The following is a 14,823-nucleotide window of genomic DNA, read 5'->3' on the forward strand; positions in this document are numbered from 1 at the left end:
GGTGAGCATGTGTACACTTATTTACTTTGTGACTTAACAAAACAGAAAATAGTCTAAACTGTAACACATCCAGTCCTGATTTTTCTAATTATCCTATTCTAGAGATGTTTCTACCCCATTACCATTTACGTAGCAATAAGGCATCTAAGCACTCTTGAATATCTGGCCTTGAGCACTTTCTGGTAGCATATACAAGCAACTTAAGTAACACCTCTGCACATCTGGTTTAAAACCATTCATGAGAGAGAGAAAGACAGACAGATGTATAAGCTATTGTTGTTATAATTTATTTTAATATCAGCACCATCCAGAAGTCACAAAGATTAGCATTCTGTTACAATGGTTTTTTTGCAAACAACTGAAAAAAAGAAAATAATTTGTTCTCAGAAAGCAAACGATGTATGTATTGCTTTTTCTTAATTCACAGTACTGCCAAACCCAAGTCTTAAAAATGGATGAGTCAAGCTACACAAGGAGTCAAGGAATTCGCTTAAAAATAAAATTTTAAAAGATTCTTTTATTTGGATTTATGCTTTTTTCCTTCAACTTTGAGATGCACTCTAGGCGGATGTTTAATTTCCCTGGATGTGGTAATAGTGTCCCTGTGAGCCCCAGGGTAGCCAAACAGGTCCTCTTTTTTGTCCCCCTGTGCTGCATCTGGGCAGGTTTTTTAAATGCAGGCAAAATGTCCAGGATTTTCTCCCCCAGTTCATTTTCAACATAGCCACTGCTAGGTAGAGCTACAGTTCCCAGAATGTCTAGTATGACATGTGCGCAGTTGGGAGCTGAGTTCATAATTAGAATCCAAGTTTTCAGTTTATCACAGAAAAACGTGGAAGAGGCACTACCACTATGTTTGTCTGAGGGCATATGCAGACACAGACTGCCAGGCAGGGTCTGGGAGCTGCCATGGGCAAGTACCTGGATATAGGTAAGCTGAAAGGTAGGGGTTTTGAACTGTCCAGAGCCCCCAGACTGGCCAGGCTGTGCGTGTGTGCATCTGTGTGTGTGGCACGGGGTTCTGGGGCTGCAGCAGGGCACAGGGGTTGAAGGGAGGGGGCAGTGGGGAGCTGCACAGCCTAGCCAGTGGGGGAGACTGCCCAGGGTGGAGGGTGCATAGGCATCCTCCTTTCCCTCCCTCCAGGCTGTGCGATGGTTGGACTTGCTCCACCACCAGCAGCAGGAGCCGGAACTGTTCCTGCAGCTGCCACGCTCACTTCAGCCAGGATGGGACAGGGGCGGCTGTGTGGAGAAGCACCAGCAGAGCCCAGAGAGGAAAGGGGAATTTGGATTGGGACTGTCCCCGGACAAGTGTCCTCTTTTTCGGAACTGGAAATATGGTAACCCTATTCCCCCTTGCAGGAAGCAACCCCAGAAATGCAGCAGAGAAGCTACTCTGAAGCTCCAGTACGTCCTTCTGTGGTCACTTGAAAACTTTGTCTCTAATAGTTCTGAGAGGAGTCACAGAGTTGTGCCCCTGAGTGTCTTGATCCCCAGGTTTTTGAGTCTGGCACATGAGAACAGAAGTGGGTACCTCCAGCAATGCCAATGACACAGTATAAATGCATCCTTTGTGACCACAAAGGCAAATAAAAATCCTCCTTTTTAACAAAATTCTCTTGTAATTATTTGTCTTTAGGTGCACAAAATTTTTTAACATCAACTAGAGTTGAAAGTCATGAAAAGCATGGGCACTATTGGACCCCTTACCAACTATGGGCTTGAGCCATCATGTAATTAATCTACAAACTTCAACTTTTAAAGGCACCCACTATTACATCAAATACAAAAAAAATTGATGTTTATATTCCTATAATCTTAGGTAGAATAAAGGTTAAAATTTATGCTGAGTCTTCAGTTACATAATTACAAGTTAGACTGAGCTCCTACAGAAGTCAAGAAGAAAGAAGTCATCAACTTTTCAATTTATGTTTTTTAATTGAGTCGTCATGGTTTTGTGCAGTCTAATCTGTTTTATGTTAGTAGTGCTTAAGAGTCTTTTCCAGGTAAGGGCAATATTTTCCTCACTTATTGAGGGACTGTCATAGTGCATTGTTAATCATGATAAGAATGTATTTCCAAAGGCAGATTATAATTTGGAACAAAAGGCCATCTGATCTATAAGAATACAAAATATCCCAGTTTTAAGAGGTGAAAAATATGTCAAGTGGTGACTTGCTGTGCACTAGAAGGAAAGTGCAAACAGAGATATTTGTACCAATCCTACAGAAAAAGCAAATCATAGGATTGCTACCACAGAGAGAGGACAGAGAAAGTTTAAGCCATCTGGCATCAACTGTAGCTAAGGGAAATCCTGCATTAACTGGATCTGCAAGAAAAATCTTCAGAAGACCTAAGTGTAATTAAATATTTTTTACAGAGAGAGAGAGAGAGAGAGAGAGAGAGAGAGAGGTAACCTAAATGGCATTACTTATCAATGGATGTGCAAAGTGCTTCATAAAGGGAACATACAGACATTCAGGGAGGTTAATGGGAGGTCAGATCAAATTTAAAATGGCCACCTGATCTAAGGTAAGTCAGGATGGGGGAGATAGAGTGGGGAGGGCTTGAGGAAATAGGGGGAGAGACGGGGATCAGGGGGATTGGGGTGCAGGCAGGGTCTGTCAGGGGATGGGGAGAAGGTGAGATCTGTGGATGTGCTTAGAAGGATTAAAGAGCTAGCAGAATCTATGGGGGGTTTGGCGAGGTCCAGGATGGTTTGGCAGGATCAGGGGGGCTAGTAGGGAAGTGTGGGTTACAGGGGCACTCTCTCTCCCCCATGACCATGGACTACGTTTAGGCCCCTGACCCCCTCACCCGCAGACAAGAGACCTGCCTTGGCAAACCTGCTCACTCTTCCCCCACCCTGACTTATTCCCATTGGCTCATGGCACCGGTGAACGCTGGTAAAACTGGCACCGGGAGTGAATTGCAGGGGGGAGTTGTTCATTTGGGGGAGGAGCTATTGGCCGGGGGCTAAAAATAGCCAAGTGCCAGGGAGGCAGGTAGGAAAAGGGCAGCCCCAGGCTCAGGGCCTATGGTTAGGCTTTCCCAGCCCTGAGGCTGCTCTGGGAAATGTACAGAAGTTCAGTTAGATCTGTTTCACTAGGCCCGATCTAAGTTAGGCTACCTGGGATGTAGAGTTATCTTAGATCAGGTCGGCCATTTTTAGACTGATGTAACTGTCCTGAACTTCTGTGTTGCACTCAGATCCCTGGTTAGGTCATTCTAAGTGCAAGGTCTGTATCTCTAGGACTAAGTTAAATTGGGTGGCCATTTTTAATACAATCTTAGCTCCTCCTACCCTCCCCGAACATCTGTACCTAGCCAAAGGTAGACATTTATAGATGAGGAAATTTATAGCTGGGAAACAGAGGTAGGGTATGAAAAATGCCTCCCCCTAAGCAAAACAGAAACAGCTAAGCACAGAAACCAAGCCTAATTCCAACGCCCTATCTGCTATAACAGAATGTCTCACTGAAACAAAAAAAGTGAGCAAGCACCTTTGTCTTTTCTGGTTCTGAAGTTATTCACTCAGCTGTAAGTTGAGGCAATAACATGACTGCATAACATACTGAAGGCTCATCTGCCTCACTGGCAAAGTTACCAACACAGTGATTTTGCCCTGAAGGGGCTAGAAATATTTGACATCAACAACTTGATCTGCTGGGATTGTGACAGCAGGTCTATATCTTTTTAGTGTAGTGTATCAAATAGAGGAAGATGTGGAAAGTAACATGGGACAAATGTTTTGACCTTGCTGTGTTATGCTGTAGTGATGAGATACTACAAGTGTTATTTTCCTTTCTTACAGTTGCTAGAAGCAATGTCTTCTCCCATCCTTAGACACTCACATGGCTAGCCCCTATTCTTGTACAAGTTCTGTTACATATTAGCTGAGAAAAGTGGTAGTTTTATCTGGTTGGTTTTATCCATAAATTCAGTCTATTTTTTAGATAACTGGACACGTTACTTAACTCCTGGCAACACCTCTGGCTAATATAGAGTACACATTTCATTTTAGATAAGGGATTTTTAAACTTAAAAAAATGCTTCTGTGTGTTTTTGTCCATCAAAAATAACTATTATTCAGCAAGTAGATGAAGGTACAGTAATTGCTATGGGAAAATGACTGGCACTTTACTCTCAGTAATTCTCATATAGTCTTTTTAATATTAGGCAGTCAGTTCTGATAGTACATAACTTTGTGTGTCAGGAAGTAAATATGACTTAAAGATGAACTTCCCGTTCTAGTACTGTTAATAACAAACAAGGTTTGTCATACCACAGAGATGGAAGGTTACAGAAACACTGTACATTCTTAGTATAAAACCTTTCTTCCGAGTGCATCCTTTTTCTTCCTTCTTCTCAACAAAGCAGTCAGAATCCTATATATTTGGCTAATGTAGAAAAGTTACAGTGTAATCTAAGAAGCATTAGGATGGGAAAGAAGGTAAGGTAAGAGACCAGACACTTTCAGGCAGTTGGGTTAATGAGATAAAGCTGTATTTTAAGATTATGCCTTAATGCCTTACTTAATATTTAGAAGGGACTTTAATACATTCACAAAGATAAGAGATTGATAATAATAATACTAGTGTTGTCTAAAAGCTTTTTAATTAGAATTAATTAATATACAAGGATGTTATAATGTACACTTTAGTAATTGTGCATAGTCTTTACCAAAAAAAGCAGCAAGCATTATTAAAGTATTCAAGTTTTCTTTGGTACCTAGAAGGGATGCTTTTGTACCTCTGTCAGAATAAATTCTGCCTTTAACTGCTGAGTATGGCATGAGCAGCCAGAAGACAAGAAGAGTGTTATAAAGCATGGGGGAGGATACTTGTTCTCATGTATCTCCTTGGGAAGTATGCTATTTTCATAATTCTTTTTCAACCAAGTTTATCACACATGGAAACATGGTTATGTAATTGAATAAAACTTAATGCAATAAGCTTTGAAACTTTAATCCATTAATGGAAGAGCAAGAAAAAAGACTTTGTTTTAATATTTCAGTATGACTTAGAGGATGATATTAAAAGATGAAACTGAAACCAAAAATGGAGAACAAACTTGAATATTAATAGAAGAATAGGAGCCATAAATTATTTTTTGAATAAAAGCACAAAGGCAAATTTGTTACTCATCACAACAAGTTATTTATTAATCAACTAGTTTTTTGTTAAAGTGTTTACAAGTTCTGAAAGCTACATCTTTTTTTAAAACTAAAATTCAGTATCTGTCAAAGAAAATCTGAGAAAAAGACATTATCCATCATTTGCTTTTCTGCTTTTCTTCAAAAAAGAACAAAAACAGTCATCCAACCAGGAAACAGAAAAATGGTTAGGCAAGAAAAGCAACTAATTATACACCATGACTAGCAAACAGTCAAAGCAAACTGTCTATATGCAACCTGCATACTGAAAGTGGTTTGCCCATGTTGTTTGGTAAATACTTCAAAACAACAAATGTAAGTTGGGAAGACAGACATGCGTGTAAAAATTAGTGGAGTTTGCTTAAATTAAGAGTTGCAGATGTTGACCCTAAATTTGTACCTGACAACCTGTCCTGTTTCAGGGGAGAAGAATTTCATCTTCTCTCTATTACTCAAGTGAGAATTTGAGTAACTCACGTGGGGATTTTCCCTTCTAACAAGTTCAAGATTCTGTTTTCTTACTTGACAGCATAAGAAGATATGCTATTTTTCTTCTATTTATTTCTAAAAGGAAAGAGCCATTCTTACAATCTACCCTGTATGTAGGTTGACAGATTTTATTTACATCTTGCTTCTCTTCATCTGAGGTCTCATACTGAGGGTCCTTTGAGGAAGTTAAGTACCCCAAAGCACTACCTCTTTCAGTGTTTTGTTGAATTTGAATTAAGATTCCCTGTAGTAAGTTGCAAAATTGCTCAAAATTGACTCTAGGCATCCTAAGAACCCTAAAGCTTCTAAGGGACTTGTTTAAAACTAAAAACTGAATATCTCCTGAAGGAAAACTACATGTCAGATTTATATTATGTGTTATTGTGCTTTTCGTTCTAATTGGATTTGAAGCCAAAAATGCTGTTGTTTTGCAAATGTTCCCAAAGTATTATTTTGTTGTTATTAGTTTCAGAGAAAAAACAAACAATCAGAATAATGAATTATGTTATTAGAACAACAGTAATTCTGGCAATTTTTCCATCCATTATCTATATTATTTACTTACTCAGGTTTAGGTCACACCTTTTTACTTTATTCTAGTGCTAATGCACTGTGACAAGTTAAATTTTATATAGATTAAATAAATTAGTTCAACAGAATGTCATTGTCCTCGTTTTCAAAGTTTCAGCTTAATGTCAATAATTAGTTTAAACTGTCCTTAGCTACCCAGACATGGAAGTCTCCTAGGTTTGTGACATAACCAGCACAGCTCCTGTATCTTTTATCATTTGAATTATTAACTTCTGGCTAAGGTATCCCAACCTCAATAAACAAACAACTACCTAATCCCCTATATAAAGCCACTGTCTAAATATCAATAGAGGTATGTTGCAATTTCCAGCCCAAGCGGAATGCTTTGTTGTTGCATTTTACATTGAGGACGGAGGTGCTTAATATCTAATATTATATATTATAACTAATATTATATATAATGTACACGTGGTTATTGCAAACACCTAATATAGATGTGAATATTAACATAAATATAGGGATGCATGGCTCTAGTTGGCAAAAAGATAGGCATCATTGCCAATGGAGCTTTACCCCCCTAGATTTAGATGCAGTTATTTTCAGTATTTAGTTATGCCCTTAGACTGAAACTTTGACAACTGGGACATGCTATTAATCTGTTTATATGCTCAATTACACATTTAAATGTTGCACTCATATCCAAGTGTTTTGCAACTGTGATTGGTACCAGTTTTGCTACTGCTGGGATGACAGTGTAACAGTTACTCTATGTTTATCCTTTGCAGCAAAATACTTTGTTTCTTCTGATTTTCTAAGTTTACACAAAAGGGCTGTAGCGAAGGTGAAAGGAGCACTAAATTGCTTGAAGCTTCTTTAATTAAAACACTGCATGTATAGTGTGATACAGATATCATCCTACTAATTTAATGTAAGAAGTATTTGATAAACAAGATCAAGCAGCAGACAATAGTAGTGTGCATAGTTACATCCTCGAGGCCATGTAGCAGGTTCATGACATTGTCTGGTATACTTGACTTGAAGACCTCAGGTAAATCACTCGCAACTAATGCTGCCACTCACACACACAGTTCCTTTGTTCAGTCTGAAAAAATTGACCCTGACAAATAATCCAAATTATCCAACCACTTGGCTGCACAGTGATACAAAGGAAGCAAAAATACTTCTGAAATGTCTGAGCCTCTGAAATCCAGCAGATCAGAAGACACCTACACAATTCACAGTTATAGCCATTCTCTGAAAGATTTTCAACACAAGCCTTTCATAAAGTTGATATGTTGCATGGCCCTAATTCAGTAAAGCAGTCAAGCATGTGAACAGATCTTTTAAAGTTGATGGGCTGACTTTTTGGGTCAAAATTGGTTAGACTTGGATAGGGAAAGGGCAGTTAAGGATTTTGGCTCTCAGACTGACCCAACCCTGATATACATACCAGTTTTTGCAAATTGTGATGATGGGCTATATACCTTAGGGACCATGAACCAGCTGTGAATTTTTGTAATAGAGAAGATTCCCAAACTCTCTCCTACCTCACCTAGCTCCTCTAGAATAGGTGGAACCTGGCTTCCCTGAAGCTAGATTTTTCAGTCTTCTGCAAAAAACAGCTTCGCTCAGATGGTGAGACATTCTCAAAATGTCTGAAACAGCAGCAGAGAAGCTAGCCCAACAAAAGTACTGACATGCTTACATGTTTGGCTGGATGTATGTCTGCACCACTATGTGATAAAACTCAGCACTTCAATATACTCTAATGAGTAATGTGTATAACAGCAGATGGAACCATGCTTCAGTGTACAGATCTTGATGACCCAGGATACTGGTTTTCTCCACTGAAAAAAATTGATAATTCTCTGATTAAAAAAACTAAAATCTGCATTTTCCTGCAATGCAAGTGATAAATATATATCATTTGAGCACAATGTTTTATTGCTTTGAAATGGTAAATCTATCAATCTGGAAGCCTACCAGTGCCTCAATCATTAAAATAAAATAAATTCTAAATACCAATATATTTTGGCTTTTGATTTTTATTTTTTTTACTTGGAAAAATCAGAGCTCCTCCTGCCCCCTTCACTCACCAGGATGTGGGTCCAGCTGTGGTTGTCCCCCGCCTCCACTGCCTTGTGGCACTGATCAGCCCTGACATGCCCTGTCCATGCTATTGCCCTTCACTCCCAAGCCACAGTGCTTCAGTGTACAGATCTTGATGACCCAGGATACTGGTTTTCTCCACTGAAAAAAATTGATAATTCTCTGATTAAAAAAACTAAAATCTGCATTTTCCTGCAATGCAAGTGATAAATATATATCATTTGAGCACAATGTTTTATTGCTTTGAAATGGTAAATCTATCAATCTGGAAGCCTACCAGTGCCTCAATCATTAAAATAAAATAAATTCTAAATACCAATATATTTTGGCTTTTGATTTTTATTTTTTTTACTTGGAAAAATCAGAGCTCCTCCTGCCCCCTTCACTCACCAGGATGTGGGTCCAGCTGTGGTTGTCCCCCGCCTCCACTGCCTTGTGGCACTGATCAGCCCTGACATGCCCTGTCCATGCTATTGCCCTTCACTCCCAAGCCACAGGCCCCGACAGCCCTGCCAGTGCCCCTGACTCCCAATACATAAGCCCCCTGGCCCTGCTGGTGCCCCTCACTCCACACCCACAGCCCCCTGTCCCCAGCCCCGTCAGTGCTGCAGCCTCCCAGCCCCATCAGTGCCCCTCACTCCCAACCCACAACCCTCATGGCTGCTCTGGCCAGAGCGCAGACCCCAGCTTCCCCATGGGTGACACAGCTGGAAAGGAGCTCATGGTAAGTGGGGAGGTGTAGACTGATGGCTGCAGGGGGGGCTCCCTGCTAGTGCTCACATTCCTGGGGGATGTATGGGGGCATATGCATCCCAGCTTTATACTTGGGGTGAGGGTGGGCTGCCTGCTGCAGGTTCAGGGCTCCCAGCCTGCTGTTCTCCCACTGGGGCCTCCGGGGCCCAGGAGGTGAGACCTGGTGTGGGAGAACAGAGTGGGGCATGAAGACTGGGTGCCACTGCTGGGAGCCTTGTGCTGCCATGGTGAGGTGCTCCCTGCCCACCAAGCAGCATTGGGGAGCACAGCTCCATGCTGCTCCCCTCACAGGATGCACCTTGCCATGACAGTGTGGGACTTCTGGTGGCAGCACTGAGCCTCCCTGCCCCACTCTGCCACCCTGGGTCCTGCCCACTGGGCTGCAGAGGCTCTGACAGGATGGCAGCATGCAAAAATCTGGGGGGTATATATCCTCCATGCCAACCCCAGGACTGCGTGCAGTGGTGAGAAGGCAGTTCCCCACTCCCCCGCCATCCCCTGAACAGGCTGCACATGGTTCTGTCCCACTCCTGAGCCAGGCCCTGTGGCCACACATTCCTGCCCCAGTCCCAGACCCCATGTCCCAGGCCCATGCACCATCCAAGCTGGGCAGCACCCCCAGCCCAAGCCCCAGCCCTGCCCAACTCTCTCCCTCACTATGGGGGCCTCAATCCCCACCTGCATCCCAGACTGACCTGCAGGGAGCTGCCAGAGCTGCTCTCCACACTGCCTGGCTGCCATGTGCATGCGTACGCATACACCTGCATGTGGTCCCTCTTGTCTGATCACCCTCCACCCACTCCTCCCAGCCCCTTGCAAGCTAGAACTCTGTCAGCCTGCACAGAGAAACCTGCCTTTTCCTGTGCCTTTTCTCCTTTATGTGCATTTTCTCCTTAAAATGAGAAAATCCATATTTTTCCATGGCAAACGAAAAACCCAGATCCCTTGTGATGATAGTTCTGTTAATTTGAATTACAAGTCCCAGAAACCCTCTAGGGCTGGAAGGGTGGGGGGAGGGTGGGGATGGGAAGGCAGGTGAGTTTGCAGCAGGTGTGAGAAAAGGTGGCAGTGTTTGCAACCCCCACGCATGGAGACCAGTCATCCCTACAACAGAGAAGCACACAGTAGAGCTTGGGATCCCACTGGCTTGGTCAACTAGAATCATGTGGACTGAAGAAGCTGGACTCAGACTGACGGAGGCAACTATAGGTTGTTACTGTTTGAATACTCTGGGACTAAAGGCTGGTTTGGGAACACCTCTGGAGGCACAGGGAGAAAACTAAGGTACTGTGTGCATATTACCACAGTTGTTCATGTTCCTTCATCTTTTACCTGTTCCTTCCATTTAGTCTGCTGCCTTATGACCCTAACCCCTAGGATTAGCTATATAGAAGTGGGGTCTTCCCCCTGTTTTTTGTGCCAGTTTCTGGGGCTGGAGCTTAGCACAATATAACAAAAGCATAGCAAACCCCCACAGGGGCAAGAGAGGGAGCTTATTTTTGTAAATCAGATATTAAAATACAGTTTATTGAAAATTAAATTCTACTTTGTCAAGGCTTACATAAGTTGTATGCCACAGGAAACAGACGGCCTTTAACACAGTGACCTTTTCCGAGAAATAGAGACTGCTGTAAATAAGTTCAAATAAAATGCAGCATGTGTATTAAAGTTTTCTTATTTGCACACAGAAATCCGGTCTACTGATGTCTACCACATACACACACACACACATCATTCTTATCCACACAAATATAGACATCAAGAAGGCAACGTATTCTGTATTCACTTGCATATTACCCCCGAACAGGCAAATAATAGAAATTAGATACTAGTAAGTTTTAAGTACATGTTACATGTAATGAACCCATACTGGAAGAACATAGAAAAATATCATATAGATTAGGGTTTCTCAACCCATAGGTTGCAACCCAAAAGTGAGTCACAAGAATATATGCAAGCATCATGAACAAATTTAAGAAATGGATTCTTCTTTAAATGGAGAAAAACATGGGAAACAATGACTTTTCCCCTGCAGGCTGGCACAGGTCCAGCCTGGAAAGAGCTGCTTGGGGCACCCCCCTGCCCCACACACTGGGGGGCTGGAGCTTGGGGGCAGAGGGGCAGCAGGTCAGGAGTGAGGGGCACTGGGTGGGGACTGGCCAGTGTTTACAAATGGGTCTTGGTACAAAAAGGTTGAGAACCACTGATATAAATCAAACTAGTGATTTATATATTTTAACTGTATTCCAAAAATCAAACTACAGCAGTAATTTCACAGTTTGTATGTCAGAAGAATGCAACATATACCATGTATATGCAAGCCAATAGAATTCATGTATGAAACAACAAACTTGTCATAGGACCCTATGTATTGCACCAATAAGTAAATCCACCACAAACCATAAAAAGAATTTTCACCCCTTCAGTTTATGTGTATCCTGCGTTCAGAGCTACTATGTTTGAAACACACAAAAGACTTAGCAAATACATCTCTTCATGACAGGAACCAGGTTTTTATGCAGTTGACTAAATATAGTTAATATTTGAATTTTGCCTGACTTGGTACTTGATACAAATGCTTGTTCATTTCACATAATGACCAGGAAACATAGCTGTTTCCTTGTCCGTTTCCAAAGCATAATTATTCATGATGTCATTTGTCCTTAAAGTACAAAAGGAGCTTTTTAATCTAGAAACAAAATACAATAGACAAAAGGAAGTTTATATATTTTTCATCACAGGTTAGGAACAGGACATTGTTCTTTATTATGACTCATAGCCAGGAATTCATATCTAAACTCTTGTGGAAATGTACATTTGACTCATCTCCTTTTTCAAGATGCATTCCAAAAAAGTACTCTGCAGACAAAGTTTTGAGCCAGGAGTCAGCTTCACACTTAACAAGAAAACATGTAAGATGAACTATTAAGGACTATACCCATTTCAGTGTTTCAAGAAGCAGTCTAATTAACAGTTTTTGAGCAGTATTTATAGTAGTTCCTCTCAAAGACTGAAAACCACAGTTGTAACTACAAAGGTACAACACTAAACAGAACCAAAACTACACTGATGCACTCCCAACATACTTCAAGTAGACCTATTCTACCTACCTACAAAAATATGCCATCTGCCCGTGCTTACATGCTTCAAGTGTATGCATGTCAGTGTGTATGGGACTCAGGGTCCAGCTAGGAGTAAAGCAAAGATCAGAGAGGGCAGTATGTCAACAGTTTACAAAAGAAAAGAGAGAGATGCTTCTGTGGTTTTTCAAAGTCCTTCAACACAAAGCAAAGGAAACAAAACAATGCTTCCTTGTCCACAATACAAAACTATCCTACCCACAGAAATAGCAGATGCAAAATTGATTACATTTTTCTAGTTTCTTTGTCCAACCTCATTTATTTATTTTTTCCCCCAGAACTTGAAAGGGCAGCAGGAACCTGACCTTGTATCCTGTGGTATTCTTTCCCTGAGGCAGAGGTGGCCAACTTGCAGCACGGGTGGCACAAGTGGCACCTGCCAAGTTGGGGAGGGGACAGTCAGTACAGTGCAGATAGAGCAGAGCAGCAGATCAGGTAAGAGAAAGTGACCCAAGTAACACTCAGAAGTGATATGGGACTAATTTGCAGCACACCTGTCAAAAAGGCTGGGTTCCTGCTGCCTTAGGTTATGAACACAGTCTGGGCTGTTTAGATTGGGTTGGCCCAAGAACACAGAACTGACCAAAAAATGTAAAATTAACAAAACGAAAAAACAACAACAAAAATTAGACCTAGCCATTGTTTGGGTGCAGAATAATACTGACACTATCAACAGTTTCACTTTGTTTGTGCCACATAAGGCAGGGCCTAAGTTATCCTGCAGCCCCATTCTAGCTACCCAAGTGTGGCCAGTAATAAATCCTGTGCTCCCTGTGCTGACATGTCTCACTAAAGGCAGATAGATTACAATTTAGTGCAGAACAAGTCCCTGAGCTGCTCAAACCCTAGGCTTTTCATGGCTATTAGTGTAAAGTGGATTGAACAAATAAGGTTTGCCATTGAATTTCCCCCTTCTAGAAACTGTAGTTTAGGGACTCCTTTTCTCCTTTCCTTTGCCCAAATTTGGGCTGGCTCGAATATCTGCCAGCTCCAACTTGTAGCTGGTAAATGGTTGAATATCAGACTTGCTTCTTGTTCTACAACTGACAAGATTTTGAGAGATCTCCTTTGTGAAGTCAGGGGCTTCAGGTCAGTTAGGCTCACAAGCTGAAAGGCACACAGATTTTTTTAGGTTTTTGTTTTGCTTACCCTTCAGAGAGCAAGTGCCATGGACCACGAGGAAGCTGTGCATCCTTCAACTGCTGGAAGTTGACTACGACACTCCCTAAAACATTTTAAAGTGTTAGTCTGTGTGCATACACAAATGCAGATTGTTCTGGTGGCATGATTGGTTGTCCAGTTGTGTCAGTCAAGATCTCTGACCAGTAAACTTTCTTTTCTCTGCTCCATTCTCCACTTGGTGCCCTGCACACAACCTGGCTGAGCACATCACTTTTCCTAATCATCATCTCTGTGATGTGATATGGGGCTGTTTGTCACAAATGCCTAAATGGTAAAAGGGCAATACCAGTACCTAGAAGTCCCAGTTTAGAAGCAAGCTCCTTTGTGGTAGGTACTGCATGCACCTTTGATTAAGGGAAGACAGCCCTCAGCCCTCCCCCTTTCCACTAGTTATAATTTAATGTAATAACAGAGACCAGAATAGCACATGCAGAGAAGGACAGTAAGCTATAAGTAAAACAGGATAGGGAGACAAGAGTTAGAGCAAAGGAGAAGGAATGACTGGGAGAGGAAGTGGAAGCAGATGAGCCCTGTCTGAGGTGGTGATCAGAAGAAGAATCCACAGGGCAACAGTGGAAGGACTGGCAGCAAGGAGGCAAAACACAGAGAGGAAGGAAAGGGACTTTTATCTGCAAAAAGTTCAGAAATATGTACTAATCTCACTAGGGATGTGAAACATTAAATGATTAATCATTTCTTTAACCCAAAAGTACAGTGATAACTGGTAATCTTACTGGTTATTCTTTAGCTCAGGGTGGGCACAGTTGGGGTGAGGGGAGAGGCAGAGAGGGAAGCCACACAGTGCCCCAGCAGAAATCAGAAGGCAGACAGGAGGGGGAAGGACAAGGTGGACTACTACCTATAGCCTAAGAGGAAAACAGCAAGCAGCCTAATGATCGTAAAGTGTATAAGTTACCTTAGCTGCTGATTCACAGGTGCGTGCTCCCTCCCTCCCAGGGTAGGGGTTCAGGTGGGCTGTGTATCTGGCTGGGCTTGCTTGCTTCCTCTCCCCTCCCCACAGTCAAAGGGCCCAGGAGCTGGGAGTGGCTCCCGGCAGTAGCTATGTGGGAGCTGCTTTATTATCAGTTAATTGTTTAACCAATATAATTGCAGGAGGTTAAATGAATATTGTAAATGATATTTAAATCCCTAAAGCTCACTCCCTAATAGGACAAAAAGTTCTCATTTTTTGTCTTCTTGCCTGGAAAGCATATGTCGTTAATACTGCCCTATCACTTAAAGAAGAAGCAGAAGAAAGGTTAGTAATTCTGCAAGCTACAACAAATGTAGATCTACACAAAACATGGCAAAGACAAATAATATCATTTTTCCCCCTTACTTTCTTTTGCAATTGGAAGGTTTCTCTTGGCCACACCACAATCACTGGGATGTACCAGCAGATATTTCATAAGGGAATGCATGATGACTCTTCCCTTTCCCCCTCACAAATTTGGGCTGCTATTC

General features: G+C 41.9%; 1 long non-coding RNA gene across 2 annotated transcripts in view; it reads right to left on the reverse strand.

Moving 5' to 3' along the window:
• Positions 1 to 14,363, reverse strand: part of LOC102372659 — a 43,979-nt gene extending 29,616 nt beyond the window's left edge. The window contains exons 1-3 of one of the 2 annotated variants that reach the window (XR_001358554.1): positions 14,276 to 14,363; positions 13,327 to 13,402; positions 8,384 to 8,425 (exon numbers count right to left, since the gene is read on the reverse strand). This is a non-coding gene — a long non-coding RNA (uncharacterized LOC102372659). Of the gene's footprint in view, positions 1 to 8,383; positions 8,426 to 13,326; positions 13,403 to 14,275 lie in introns of those variants that run through there. The other variant, XR_324580.2, reaches the window with a different exon arrangement.
• Between the last annotated feature and the right edge of the window lie 460 nt (positions 14,364 to 14,823).

This window comes from Alligator sinensis, unplaced genomic scaffold (assembly GCF_000455745.1).
Source record: "Alligator sinensis unplaced genomic scaffold, ASM45574v1 scaffold32_1, whole genome shotgun sequence".
Classification (NCBI taxonomy): Eukaryota; Metazoa; Chordata; order Crocodylia; family Alligatoridae; genus Alligator; species Alligator sinensis.